General features: G+C 37.7%; 1 long non-coding RNA gene across 2 annotated transcripts; it reads right to left on the bottom strand.

The window, feature by feature from the left end:
• Nucleotides 1-3,826: 3,826 nt before the first annotated feature.
• On the bottom strand, nucleotides 3,827-12,291 carry LOC126419757 (uncharacterized). Of its 2 annotated transcripts, XR_007575997.1 has the most exons (4): nucleotides 12,022-12,291; nucleotides 10,861-11,012; nucleotides 10,696-10,753; nucleotides 3,827-3,969 (listed from the first exon to the last, which is right to left on the bottom strand). It is a non-coding gene; the product is annotated as an uncharacterized LOC126419757 (long non-coding RNA). The 2 variants fall into 2 exon arrangements; XR_007575996.1 differs by lacking the exon at nucleotides 3,827-3,969 and having other exon boundaries at nucleotides 10,361-10,753.
• Nucleotides 12,292-13,291: the final 1,000 nt, after the last annotated feature.

Genomic DNA, 13,291 nt, shown 5'->3' with positions numbered 1-13,291 from the left:
AAATAGTGAAAAAACCCATACTTAGAGAAAGTGGTACGTGAAGTAAGAGCAAATAACAGCATACACTTGGCTAATGCACACTCGGAATTTACGATTGGAAAGGGAACAGGAAGATCCTTGTGCTTTCAAAGTTTAAATTTATCAAAATATCAATGATAATAATGGTATTAAAACGGAAAAAGAGAGTTATGTATTAAGTACACAATTGATAGAAGGAAAACTGTTGGAAGCATGAAGTAATGTTATATAAATACAATATTAATGTACGTAATGAACTTGTATAAAATACCGTGTGTTCGATTCTAGAGACACTCTTAATTCCACTGTCTGACACGCATTATTTTAGAGATACGTGTGGTAAAGTAGAACTATGCTTACTGCCCCACAACTATGTGTGCAGGACAGAAGTATCAGATGGAAGATCGGCATGAGCAGGTAGTCGCCGAGCCCGCCTAAGAAGTTACACAGCCCGCCCAAGGAATAAAAGCGTTGTATTCTGTGCGACGTGAAACATTACTGTGTGAACATTTGATTGTTGTTGAAAGTAAAGAGGGGACTTTTTTCATTCATTCTCTCACATACTGTTGCAAGGTATGGACAGTTGTCTTGTTAGACTTTAAGAGATTTATAGACTGTATTTATAAAAAGATGATTTTAAGAGGTTCTGTCGGACCGGAAGGTGTCGAGCTTACCGGAAATGTTTTAATGTAGAAAAACTTATGTTATGAAAATACAGTGAGATTGAATTCAAACTATTCTCAGGTGTACCAAGTTATTTAAACGTATAGAAAATTCCTTTAGAGTAGCATTTATTCCTCTGAGAATAAGCTGGGCAGAATATGCCGGTGACATCACTGGCTAGCTCACTGCTCCTCCTGTCAATGTTAATTCACAGTCATGTTTCGTTTTGGAAAAAGGGTTACAAATGGTTTGTAATGCCATACTGTGCAAATACATCTATAGAAACTCCTGGAAAGTTGTTTTTGAGTGTCCCAGAGAATGAAAAATGCATAAAATATGGTTGCACTGTAGTGGCAAATTGCCACCATATTGATGTACAAGTTCACAAACTTTATTAAAAATGTGTTGCACAGTTAAGTCAACATTAATTTACCTCAGAGGTATGCTCTTCCACTGTTACAAGGAAGGATAGTGCCATTCAACAAAACACAAGTATTCATGAAAATTGCTGTTTTACCCAACTAAATATAAATTCTTCAGTAGCTCAGTTGTTAAAGCAGTAGTCCATCGAATTTTAGAAGTGATGTATATAATAGATCACTAGTTCAAATCCAACCCAGAATAATATTTTAACTTCTTTATAAAAAGACTGACAGCCCTCTCATATGAAAACCAAATCATAATTGCGAAGCTTCACCACACCGATCAGAAATAGAATATTGTTTTTTTCCCTTGCAGTTTACATGCACTTACATTTGCAATTGCTGTTCACACACAGCATGTTTAGAAGGTTATTTTATGGTTACTGTGACGACTCATTTTTTACTTTATTAGAAACATTTTTTTTAATCTTTGTACTGTACGGCTAAGATCCTCATTGTTTAAACTTTCGAAGTTTTGCCATCTTACATAATGCTGAAGTAAGTGTTTCAGACACTGATGTTAGTTTACACTTTAAAACTTCGCAGCCCTTACGTTTGTGTTACCTGCAAGTTGTATGTGCTTTACACCTCTTTGTATAGAAAACCTCATCGTCTTACACATCGTACTGTGGGCTTGTGGCGATAGGTTCACTACTGACAATGCTTTTCAAAATAGTAAATTGTTTGTTCACAAAGTAAATGGGTCATTCTATGTTAAAGAGACTGTGACAAAAAAATTAAAATGACAATATTACAAATATAACCTTAAAAATGCCAAGTTAAAAGTACATTTGTTCATTGCAAAATAATCATGAATATGAAAAAAATAAATTTCTACCTTCACAAAGTGTTTAAAGTGCACTACTCTATGGCACCACAGAGAGGTATGTTTTATGCTATTTCCAGATGAGTATTAGTTGTGTTATCTATGGCTGATTGTTCTATTGTTGCAAAGAATATTGAAGTCAACATTGTTATAGCTCATAATAATTCATTTTGTTGAAGTAAGCTAATTGCATTTCTTTATTTTGTTAGTTTTATAATATATATGCAGCTTGTAACACCCGTAACAAAAAAGATACAAAAGTTTAATTTGTAATCTAGTAAATTTGTTCTGTACAATACCTTTTTGTAAAAGTAAGGTTATGCACATGTTTTACAATATCATACCATTACATGGCATTTTGAAATCTTATTTAACACTCTTAGAGCTGTTACGGGTGTTACTAATTTTCGTTTCGGGTGTTACTTAACACATGCGTAACACCCGTAACTTGAATTGGAAGGTTTAATGCCACCTTCATCTTTAGTAGGCCTAGGCCCTACATTTTAAATTTTAACCAAAGGGTATTATTATGAATGAAAAAAGTTTTTTAAACTATGTTTATTACTTATGAAAACAGTTTTAAGCATGAAAACTAGAATTTTTATTCCTCTCCATACATTTTTTAAGCACTACACCAACATTATAAAAGTTAATTAGAGCATTAACCTGACTCAACTGATGTTCTCCTAAAAATTTAATTAAGCCCAAAATTCTTTACATATAGTTTATGTTTTCCATTCTAACTTTTCCAAGAACAATATTTATAACCTCAGTTTTAAATTTTATATAGGCCCAGTAAACTGCTTATTGAGGCAAATTCTAGTCATTCATAAGAGCCTATGTTTAACAATGTACTGTGCTGGGCGGTTCAAAAATAAATATACTTTGTCCAACCTATGTTATTTTGAGAGAGACTTTGGATTGACAGTTGAGTGGAATTTTTTTGCCAGTTCACATGGTAAAGGAGCCATGGATGGCATTGGAGATGCACTGAAGAGGAGCATGTGGACATGCTGTTAGATCTAGGAAAATTATTATTAACAACACAATTGAGTTTTATGACTACACTCTGAAGAATTTTTCTAAATTTAAGTTACTATGGGTTGATAAGATAGGAGCTTAACATTCCTATTTTGGATGAAACGTGGAAAAATTTACAAGCGATTCCTCAAATCCAGGGCTGACATCACTTTTGGCCTTATAACACAACTGATTTGCTGGTTTCAAAAACAGCAGAGTCATTAATGACAAGGGTGTCAGTATTTATTACTGAGGAGGCCAAAGTTAAAACATTACATGCAAAAAGATGCATAAACTTCTATGAAGTGTGCAGTTCTGATGATTCTGATCAGGAGACTGCTTCACTATCTGAATCACAAGACAATATTGTAAGTGCTTGTGAGTTAAGCCTAACTAATAAAATTGAAAAGTCTGATTAACATTTGGGTTATTTGTCTTGGTTGACATTGCAAGTGATAAAAAGAAGCCAACCCTATCCAAAATTCAATACTGTTACTTGGGAATCTGCCAGAGTGAGGTTGATGAAGGAGGAGGATGTGAAAATAATGTTTCTGAAGTCCGTAGGAAAAAGTAAAACACTTTTTAAACTAGATGAAACTGATGTTTGTTTTGTGAAATTCAGTCAAGTACTATCTAAGGCAACACCAGAAATCAAACAACAAGGTAACCGTTCGTACTATGAGTTCAATTTTGAGTTGGATGTTGCTGAAAAAGATTATTAAATGAAGTTTTTAAACCTATCAATAATAAGAAAACATTTTTGTCAAATTTATTAGGCCTACAAAATTAGGTAAATGTAAGTAATGATATCTTGGCCTAGTTGTACTATAAAATTGTAACAAAATTTTTTGTGTGATAAATAGCTTTATCCTTCAAATAAGTTTTTTTTAAGTACATACTTTTATTCCAAATAAACTACAGCACTTCTTTTATTTTGATGCAATTGTAAGAGGTAGAGTTACTCTTTCAAGAATCAAATCTGATGCATCTATGTAACACCCGTAACATTTAATGTAACACCTGTAACATAAAAAAAATATATATATATATATATACTGAGTTACGATGTCCAAAAAAAATAAAAATTTATATTTCAAAATAAAATTTGGGGCAATACCTCTTAACAGTTATTTTACAAGAATAAAAGCTTCATCATGTTTGCAGAAATTAGAGAATTCCTTAACTCATAACAGGGGCCAGGTCTACTTTTGGTAACACCCATAACACTACTTTTTTGATTAATAACCAGGAGAATAATAAAACAATTCCATTATCAACATTTGTCACATGAAATATAATGTAAACCTTAAAAGTTTTCAATATTAAATTCAATAAATATTTTTCCTTACATTATTTTTCCTGATTTTAAGGTGTGTACATGTAACACCCGTAACTATGGAATTGCCCAAATGCATTTATTCTCTGCTGACCATTTCTTAGACTAAGATTAATGTGAAGCTATAAATAATACCCCCCCACAATCAAAACAACTACTACAATCAGTTCTTGCTAATGCTATTTTCATATTTCATGTAAAGCTTAAAAATGCCTTTACCAGGAATCAAACATATGATCTCATTATCTGCGATCAAATGCACTCTGCGTTGTGCTACCAAGCACTTGTTGCCAGTAATACTTCTGCCAAGCGTGTTCTATGCAGGAAATCAGCATGAAGATTTATACCAAGATTTATTTTATTGTGCTTGTGTCAAAGCTCATGACTGATAGTCAACAATCTAGTTATAATATACAGATTCATTTTAAAAATGTCTGCTTGTGTGTGTATGTGTGCGCATGCGAGTGTATACCTGTCCTTTTCCCCCCTAAGATAAGTCTTTCCGCTCCCGGGATTGGAATGACTCCTTACCCTCTCCCTTAAAACCCATATCCTTTCGTCTTTCCCTCCCCTTCCCTTCCCTCTTTCCTGACGAAGCTTGAATTTTGTGTGTATGTTTGTGTGTCTATCAACCTGCCAGCATTTTCGTTTAGTAAGTCACATCATCTTTGTTTTCAGATACATTTTTCCCACGTGGAATTTTGTGTGTGTGTGTGTGTGTGTGTGTGTGTGTGTGTGTGTGTGTGTGTGTGTGTGTGTGTGTGTGGTTTTAGGCCGAAAGCTTGTTTTCTGACAGTCTGTTGTGTCTATCTGCAACTCAGCACCTCCACTATATGGTGAGTAGCAAACCATTATTTTCATAATATTGTTACACTCCATCCTGCATTTTCCATTGTTGAATATTTAGTGGTAAATTACCCATGTAACGATCAACTGAAAAAGGGCATAACCCTTCTAATGCTCACAAGATTTATTTTAAAACAAGCTAGATCATTGTTACACATGCAGAACAATCCAAATTTATAACAAAATAACACAAAATGATAATTGGTAAATAACTGAAGTTAGTGTCAGAACAAAACAGTCATAGCATCACACTATAGCAGAGACACATTTAGTCACAGTGCGCTCCTGGTGGACAATGCACAAATTTTTTTGACACCTTCACTGAACAAATCAGCTGGTGACTTACTCATGTGTCGATGTCGTCTACTACTACTACATGTTTGACTGCAAAAGGGCTTAGCTCTTCTACACTGCCAACAACCTAATGAAAGTGAGACTGCAGTTTGGAGATACAACAATCTATGTATGACCAACAAGGTGTTGAGAAAAATGTCCTTTTCAACACAGTAATCTGTATGTATACTAATTAACAGTGGTATACAGCAGAGATTCAGTTTAGTTATGCAGACTGCATGTAACATCTATAAGAGCAGTAACGTTCTGTTGTATTAACTCTGTTATATCATTGTAAAATGATCCATGGTGAATAAAATGCTTGATTGTTGATAAAACTGAAGTGTTCAATCTACGTTCTTCAACACATTTTCCCTCCATACAGTTTCTAATTTTTTGACAGTGAATGTCAAATTTATGTGGTTTCTCCAACTGTGTTAATCCAATATTAGCTGAAATATGTCAGTCTGTCTTATCAAAGTTTAGGACACTGCCTCCCATAATACACAGATTTCATTTTGTACATTCCAGTTCACACAATACTTTTCACCAGTAACTAAGGGCTTAGCAAATTATTGTGGTACTACCACAAACATCAAAGATTACTTGCAACACTCAGTCTAAATTATTTATTGTATCCACAATTCACATCATGATTGGATAGTCTTGAGAAGCTTTTACACAAGTATTTAATTGCGAATTGCAAATGTAACATGTACTGAAATTTTACAATGAAAAATCAAACTCTGCCTGTGACAACTTCTACCATGCACCCACCATTCTGTATACAATGAGCTGATAAAATGACAAATTACCTGCAGACAATGAGCAGTACTATAAAACAGATTAATGTCTCAATTTCTCATTTTTTTATACCTGCACTTTATATGTCAAGGCAAATGAGAAGTAGACTCGCATGAGACGTAAAACCACATAGGGAACCTTTGCCGTATCACACTCTGTCATTAAGTATAATAATTACAGGCTTCCAAAGCTGCATATGTAACAGATTTAGGGAAATACAGAAGCATCCAATTCAACCCATCTGCTTTTGACCCATGACGTCACAGATATGGCAGAAATGACCATCCACTACGACTCCAATATGGCACCTATGACATTACATAAACATGACAACAAACATGAAAATACAACGAAAAACCAACACACACACACACACACACACACACACACACACACACACACACACACACACACAAAAAGAAAAGAAAAGAAAGACCCAACCCACCCACACCTACAGCCCACCCCACCCCCAACCCAACCTCCCCTCAACCCAAAATAAAACACGAATAAACAAAAAATAAACAAATCTCTATCGCACACTACAACTCAACAAAACCTGCAACAAAATAGATCCTCCACAACTAAATCACAAACCAACACACTCTGCCCCCCCTCACAAACACTATCAACAACAACCCCCCCTTCCCCCCCCCCCCCCAAGCCACAGCCACTCACCCACACAAACCAACCACTTTTGGTCTGTACATCTTACTGATAGTCCTTTTTAAAAGAAAAAAAGGAAATAAAATAAATACATAAATAAAACAATAGCCCTCGGGGATGCTCTTCCGCCAACAGTACTCATCTAAATGGTACTGAAGGTTAGAAAAGTGCCTCTTCCCCCTCCCAAGAACTGACTGAATGGCCCCCCCACATCCCCTCCATGGTATTCGTACAAACCCCTGTCTCATAATTTTTAAACTCTAAACTATGGTGCACTACTAAATGATTTTACCCCGTCTCACCCAGTCCCCTATAAGAAGAAAAAGCAACAGAAACTACAGTAGAACCCGGTTCCCTTTAATTAACCCCACTAATTCCCTCTTAGACCACCCCTCCACAACCCTAAAAACACATTCCGAACACCCATCCCCGATACAGCAGCCCCCCCCCCCCCACACCCAGAGACCAACTACAGACTTACCCCTCCCATACTTCCTTTTCCCAAACTACAACTCTACTACCTCCACCACAACCCCAGGCCCACCCAACTTACCCCTGTACTCAATAAACTTAGAACATACTTCACGACAAAATAAAAACCAGTCAAGCACACTCCTCTCACACCAGTCTAATGCGTGCAAAAACAGTATTTATGAAAGAAGTACGTCAACAACACAATCTAGTGCATGCTCAACCTAGACTTCTCGAACCAGGAACCGTGACATATGGAGCGCCATAGGTTATCCCTACGGCATCGCCATATATAACCATCCCTGGTCCAAGACGCCCAAACTTTTGCCAATTTCATGTCATGACCACAAACAGCACACTTCATAATCTGCGCCAACAAGCCAAACAGCTGCAGAAATTTAATCAACTCCAACAGACTCATCCCCAACTCAGCATTCAAACACACACTTAATTTTATCCATCATATCCATACCTAAAAAGAGCAGCAACAAATTAATTTACTCAAATTAACATACAACCTACAGTGAAAAGCACTACAATAACTTTCACACAACAAACACTAAATCGTTAAATCACTGAAAAAAATTCATCCCCACACACAGCTAAAATGAGAACCACCCAGAACAAGCAATAACACCAAACAACCCAATACACCACACAACACGAAACCCCTAAACACACCACAACAGAGCAACACGAACAGCAACACGACACCTACAAACGTGCCACACTCACAAACCAAACTCCATGCAATCATTACGTCACACCACAACAGCCTTACATCACTGGTCAAAGCCAACAGTTGGGATGGGAGGCTTTGGATTTAAAACAATAGTAGTACGGCAACAACACAACCTCGCACATGCCCAACCTAGACTTCTCGAACCAGGACAACCAAGGTCATTGGAGACCATATTTGCTCTGATTTTGTTAGGGAAAGAAGTGACTGGTCTTCTGACAATCATCTTGGCATCTGACTGGAGGAGAAATCGGGGAAACCTCAGGATACTCAAATTTGAATGGTTGGACTGGAAACTCCAACTGCACCTCCCAATTTCAGTGAAGTATACAAGGCACTACACCACCTCACTGTTGGAACAGGAAGGGGCAAGATAACAAAGGTAGATGGCTTGAGGAGAGTGTTGATATCACAAAAAGATTGGTAAGCTGTGAGAAAATCGCAACAGGAAAAATATTACTGATGATGAAAATAGAAATACCATTAGTAACTACTGGAACTATATATGAATTTATATTTGGATATACATATAGGTAGAACAACTGAACAACATTTGGGAATTGTGTACAGAACTGCAAGAAATAATGGCAAACCAGTACATGATGAGCCATTAACTACCTTGAAAGAAGATCTGTCATCGGATTGCCACTGAACTCTGGACACTAAATTCTTGATACTTCACAAGAGTATCACCAAACTTCCAAGCCGGAAGACCAATTGTGCATCACGTTATGGTAAAAGCAGACAAATGCAGACAGTCAATCCAGGACCCTCATTACCCTTAACGTAATGAAGTGAAGGCAAGACAAAGAATCTGTATTGGAGGCAAGATTTGCAGGATACATTTTCGTGTGTGTGTGGTGGGAGGGGGGGGGGGGGGAGGGGGCGAAACAGTTATTTCTAACAGACTACAGACTGGAAGGGCAGCTGGAACCTGCGTAAGCCAGAGAATCCAGTATTATGTGGAAGAAATGCATAGTGTGAACCAATTACTTAAAATCAAAATTGTGTTTACCACTGGTTTGTTATATTTACACAAAATGAAATATATACCATTTCTTGTGTGGCTCTGTTCACTGATTCATGTGACTGATTTGTATTTATGCTGATCTTGCTGTCCTCTACTGGCTGTCATATAATCATACACAGGTTATCTGTGTGGGCATTACCAACTGTAAGGAGAGTTCTTTCACTGACACATCATAGTTATAGTGCACAGTATGATTTATTTGTACTTACATATTCTTGCGGCTAAATCTGCTTTGGCTGATAGATGGGGTACTTCAGGTCCCATTTGTACAAGCAAAGAATCCATCTTTTATTCCTTCCTTCTGTCCATTTTCGTTTTTGTCCTGACATGCAACCTGAGTTAGAGACTTGCATTATTTAATAGAAGACCATCAGCTTCTGTGTTTGACAACTAAATCTTCCACACATTGTGGAAGTATATTGCTTAATCCATTTAATGCTTCTCCATTTCTACCATTGTTATGCCAGAATTGTAACTTGTCTAGCTAACTTCCTTGCAAGTTGTTCCTGCCATAAGGAAGTTGGGCTTCTAAGATTGTTACTGCCTTGGTTTGTTGGCTCCTGATACCTGCTATCCTCTGAAGTTTGTAATATAAGGGTGGCAAGTGCAGAGCAACTTTTTCAGTCAAGCCAAATCAACACGTCTCATGACAAAATGAAGGGCTTTCCAGTAGTTTTCACTAATTTATAAAATGTTCAAATGTGGGTGAATTCCTAAGGAACCAAACTGCTGAGGTCATTGGTTCCTAGACTTACACACTACTTAAACTCTCTTACGCCAACACACACACGCGCACACACACCTTTAATTTATGAAATCCCCAGTCTGTGTAATAAAATCAGCACAGTAATGCTTGCAATGGCATTTCCAACTTTGGAAATCTTGACACATGCAATTAGGCTTTGCAAAATTAACCTTATATTAACAGTTCACTACAGGAAACAATCCATCACCCATTTCTCTCATTGAGCTTTTGGTAAGTTCAGTTTGCACTTAAGGATACTTTTTCATCACACAATTCACAAATTCATGTGTCTTATGCAAGAAATGATGGTTCTCTTTTAAAAGACTTGCTTGCTGAATTCTTCAGCAGAATACTTCTAAAGGAGGCTAAGGAGGAAGTGATTTGCTGTAACTTTAATAACAGCAGTGACTTATCTGCTTTGTGCCTGAATAAAAACCCTTTAAATAGTGATAGGCATTGTTTATTACAATAATCAAATGCACTGAGATTTTTAAGAAATAATTTGTGAGTTTTAAACTTTACTTTACCAGCTAAGAACTTTTTTTCCTTATGATGCAAGACTGTCTTCCCACAGGGCCAGAATTTGCTCAATATCTGCTGCCACAACCAAATTTTCCTTCTTGCTGAGTCATCATTGCTATATTTGCAGACAAAAAATTGAACAAAGAAACTATAGGCAGAGGAAATGCACCTTTAATTGCATTATTCAATTGGATACTTTTATGAACTGTTCTGCTGATTTTATTGTGTAGACACGTTTAGCATCAAGTGTTGCTCACCATCTTTTCTTCCTTGTGACCATTATCAGTCATCTTTTTAGGGTTGACACTGGTCCACCTTTATGTACAAATGAACAACAAAATTTATTTAACAAGTCCTTGCCAGCAACTATGCTTTCTGATTGGGAATATTTATAACAGCTACTACAGCTTGATTTTACTTACCAGAGTGGCTGCAACAGCAATCTCTTATCACAGTTAATTTAAACAAGAGTGCCGGTACATTATTTTTGGAAAGAGGTTCTATTGAAAACGCCAGGTCAAAAAATTCAACTAGCATATTGCCTTCACATGGCTATATTAGAATCCTGTACCATCTGGAAAAACAGTTTTAATTATTCTATAATAATGTCGTTACAGATAAATGAAAATGGATTTGTCCACACATGGGTGTAAAAAGTGTAGTATGCCTATCCACTATATATGACAGAATTATGAAATACCAAAAACGGAATTTATGGCAAAAGCCAATTAACTTGTCCCAACAGGTCAAACTGGCATAATGAAATTCAATTTTGTCATCCACAAATGGATATAGTTCACTATTCGAGGCAAGTAGTCGGCTTTTCGTATATAGAAATGCCAACAGTGTGGTGGGAGTGATATGATTCGTTAGCTGTGAAATAAATTTTTTTTAACTATATAGGAGCTAAAAACTTAACGGCCAATATGCAACATTATGTAGTCGCTAAGTTTACTGTACATTACAAAGACCCTTACTGAGGGAAGTAGTAAGATTGGCGTTTGGAATGTGGACGCTGTTATTATATATGTTCAATGAAAAGTAGGTGTATTTATGTTCGCACTAGAGCTAAATTTTAAAATTTAATACATATAACGCTTAAATGTTTCTACCACCTCGTTATTTCCTACATTTGCAGCCTCCATGTTATTTCTACCTTGTTTCTCACTACCGCTATATAATAAAATAATTTGATACAACTTTCATTTTTATACCCCTAGGCAACTGTAATGCCTTTTCTTTCCTTTTTCTTCTTCTTTTAGTTCATTCCTAGTTACCCACCTCCACAGGCAAATTTCTTTCTTTTACTGCATATTCATTAATTTTGTTTAAGGGTGTTTCCTATGTGCCCGTCCTAGACAATGATATATTCACGCGATTAAGGGAGCACATGCTATATGAATGTGTTATAGTTAGGAGATACAAGACATTTTTAGACCCAAAAAAAACCTCTTGATTTGCAACCAACATCATTTACTACATACGATTATCTTTAACGCAGCCGAAGGAGATACACTGAAAACAACTATATAATTGTGTTAAATCTCTAGCGACTTCAGTCCCTTACATACGTTTAAGCATACCTGAATGGGCTGGCAGTGAACGCGCATCTTCTCACTAAGTACGCATTACCGTAGCCACTTAGCTTGTTCAGAATTTTCTTAATCTCATCTTCCACGGATATCTCCATCACTACCAAGGCGTGTACCTCCATCAGCGATCGTCCCATCAATACCTCAAACGCGTCTAATCCCTGATCTATAATACGGTCAGCACTTTCACAGAACTCTCCACAACAATTTCCTGTCACATGTGACACACATACACACAGAACCGACTACTTCTCCAGTCACGCCCCTTTCACGTCAACTCGATTTGCACTCGGATTCGCCGATCGAGATATCGACTATACATTCTGAAAACTTTACATCATTTTGACGACACTTCCATAGGCCTTTTGAGTGCAAAATAAAAAGCTCACATGGTATTTACTTAATGGACGAGTGGACAGACCTGGGAAATAAGGTCGATCCACATCACCGGAAATTTGCGCATGTTTAAGATGTGCTCGAAGTCGAAATTGAGACGACAGCGCTGGAAGCGCGCACTCGCCACTTCAGCTGTTCCGAGTGCTGCCGAAAAAGTCCGACGAAACCCGAGGGTGTCCCCCACTTGATCTGGAAGCACGTGTCGGCTAGTTCAGTCGGGGAGTGCAAATCGCGTGGACGTGTGTTGTACTCTCTTAAGCGAAGTTTTGTTTTGATTTTCTGTGACCGACCGGGAAAAAAGTTTTTCGTTTTTTCTCTCATCATGGGCAAGAACAGACGTGGAAAGAAGTCGAATAGACGAAAGGTAGTCGCGACGGGCGCGCCCATAGAATCGGCAGACAAGGTGTGCAGCTGTACTGAGCACTACCACAGCGACGAGTACTATGACTCAGACGAGTTGGACTACGAGGCACTGTCGGCAAATGCTGACGACTACAAGAAGACTGAGAAAAAGAAAGATGAGAATGACTATGAGACACTGTTAGCCCAAGCTTACGAGTGGAAGAAGACTGAGAAGACGACGACGCCGCCAGTTAAGGCACTCCTGCGAGGGTTGCCGTGGCTGTGTGACGTGGGAGGAATCCGGTACTGGCTGTTTTGGGAAGGGTTCGGCAATGTGGCAGTCAAGCTGCACGGCCCGTACAATAAGAAGAAACAGCCGCTTTACATCTTGGCTGTAGATACGGGCGAGGACAAGCGACGGAGGCGGGAGCCCGAGACGATCTTCGAGCTGACCCAGCTTTACGGCTTCCCTGTTACGGTGGAGCCTCTTCCGGAGGAGTTCGAGCCAAAGCCTCAGTGCTTC

Source organism: Schistocerca serialis, chromosome 9, assembly GCF_023864345.2.
Source record: "Schistocerca serialis cubense isolate TAMUIC-IGC-003099 chromosome 9, iqSchSeri2.2, whole genome shotgun sequence".
NCBI lineage: Eukaryota > Metazoa > Arthropoda > Insecta > Orthoptera > Acrididae > Schistocerca > Schistocerca serialis.
Note: the sequence above shows the minus strand (reverse complement) of the source record. Positions and strands in the feature narration are given on the sequence as shown.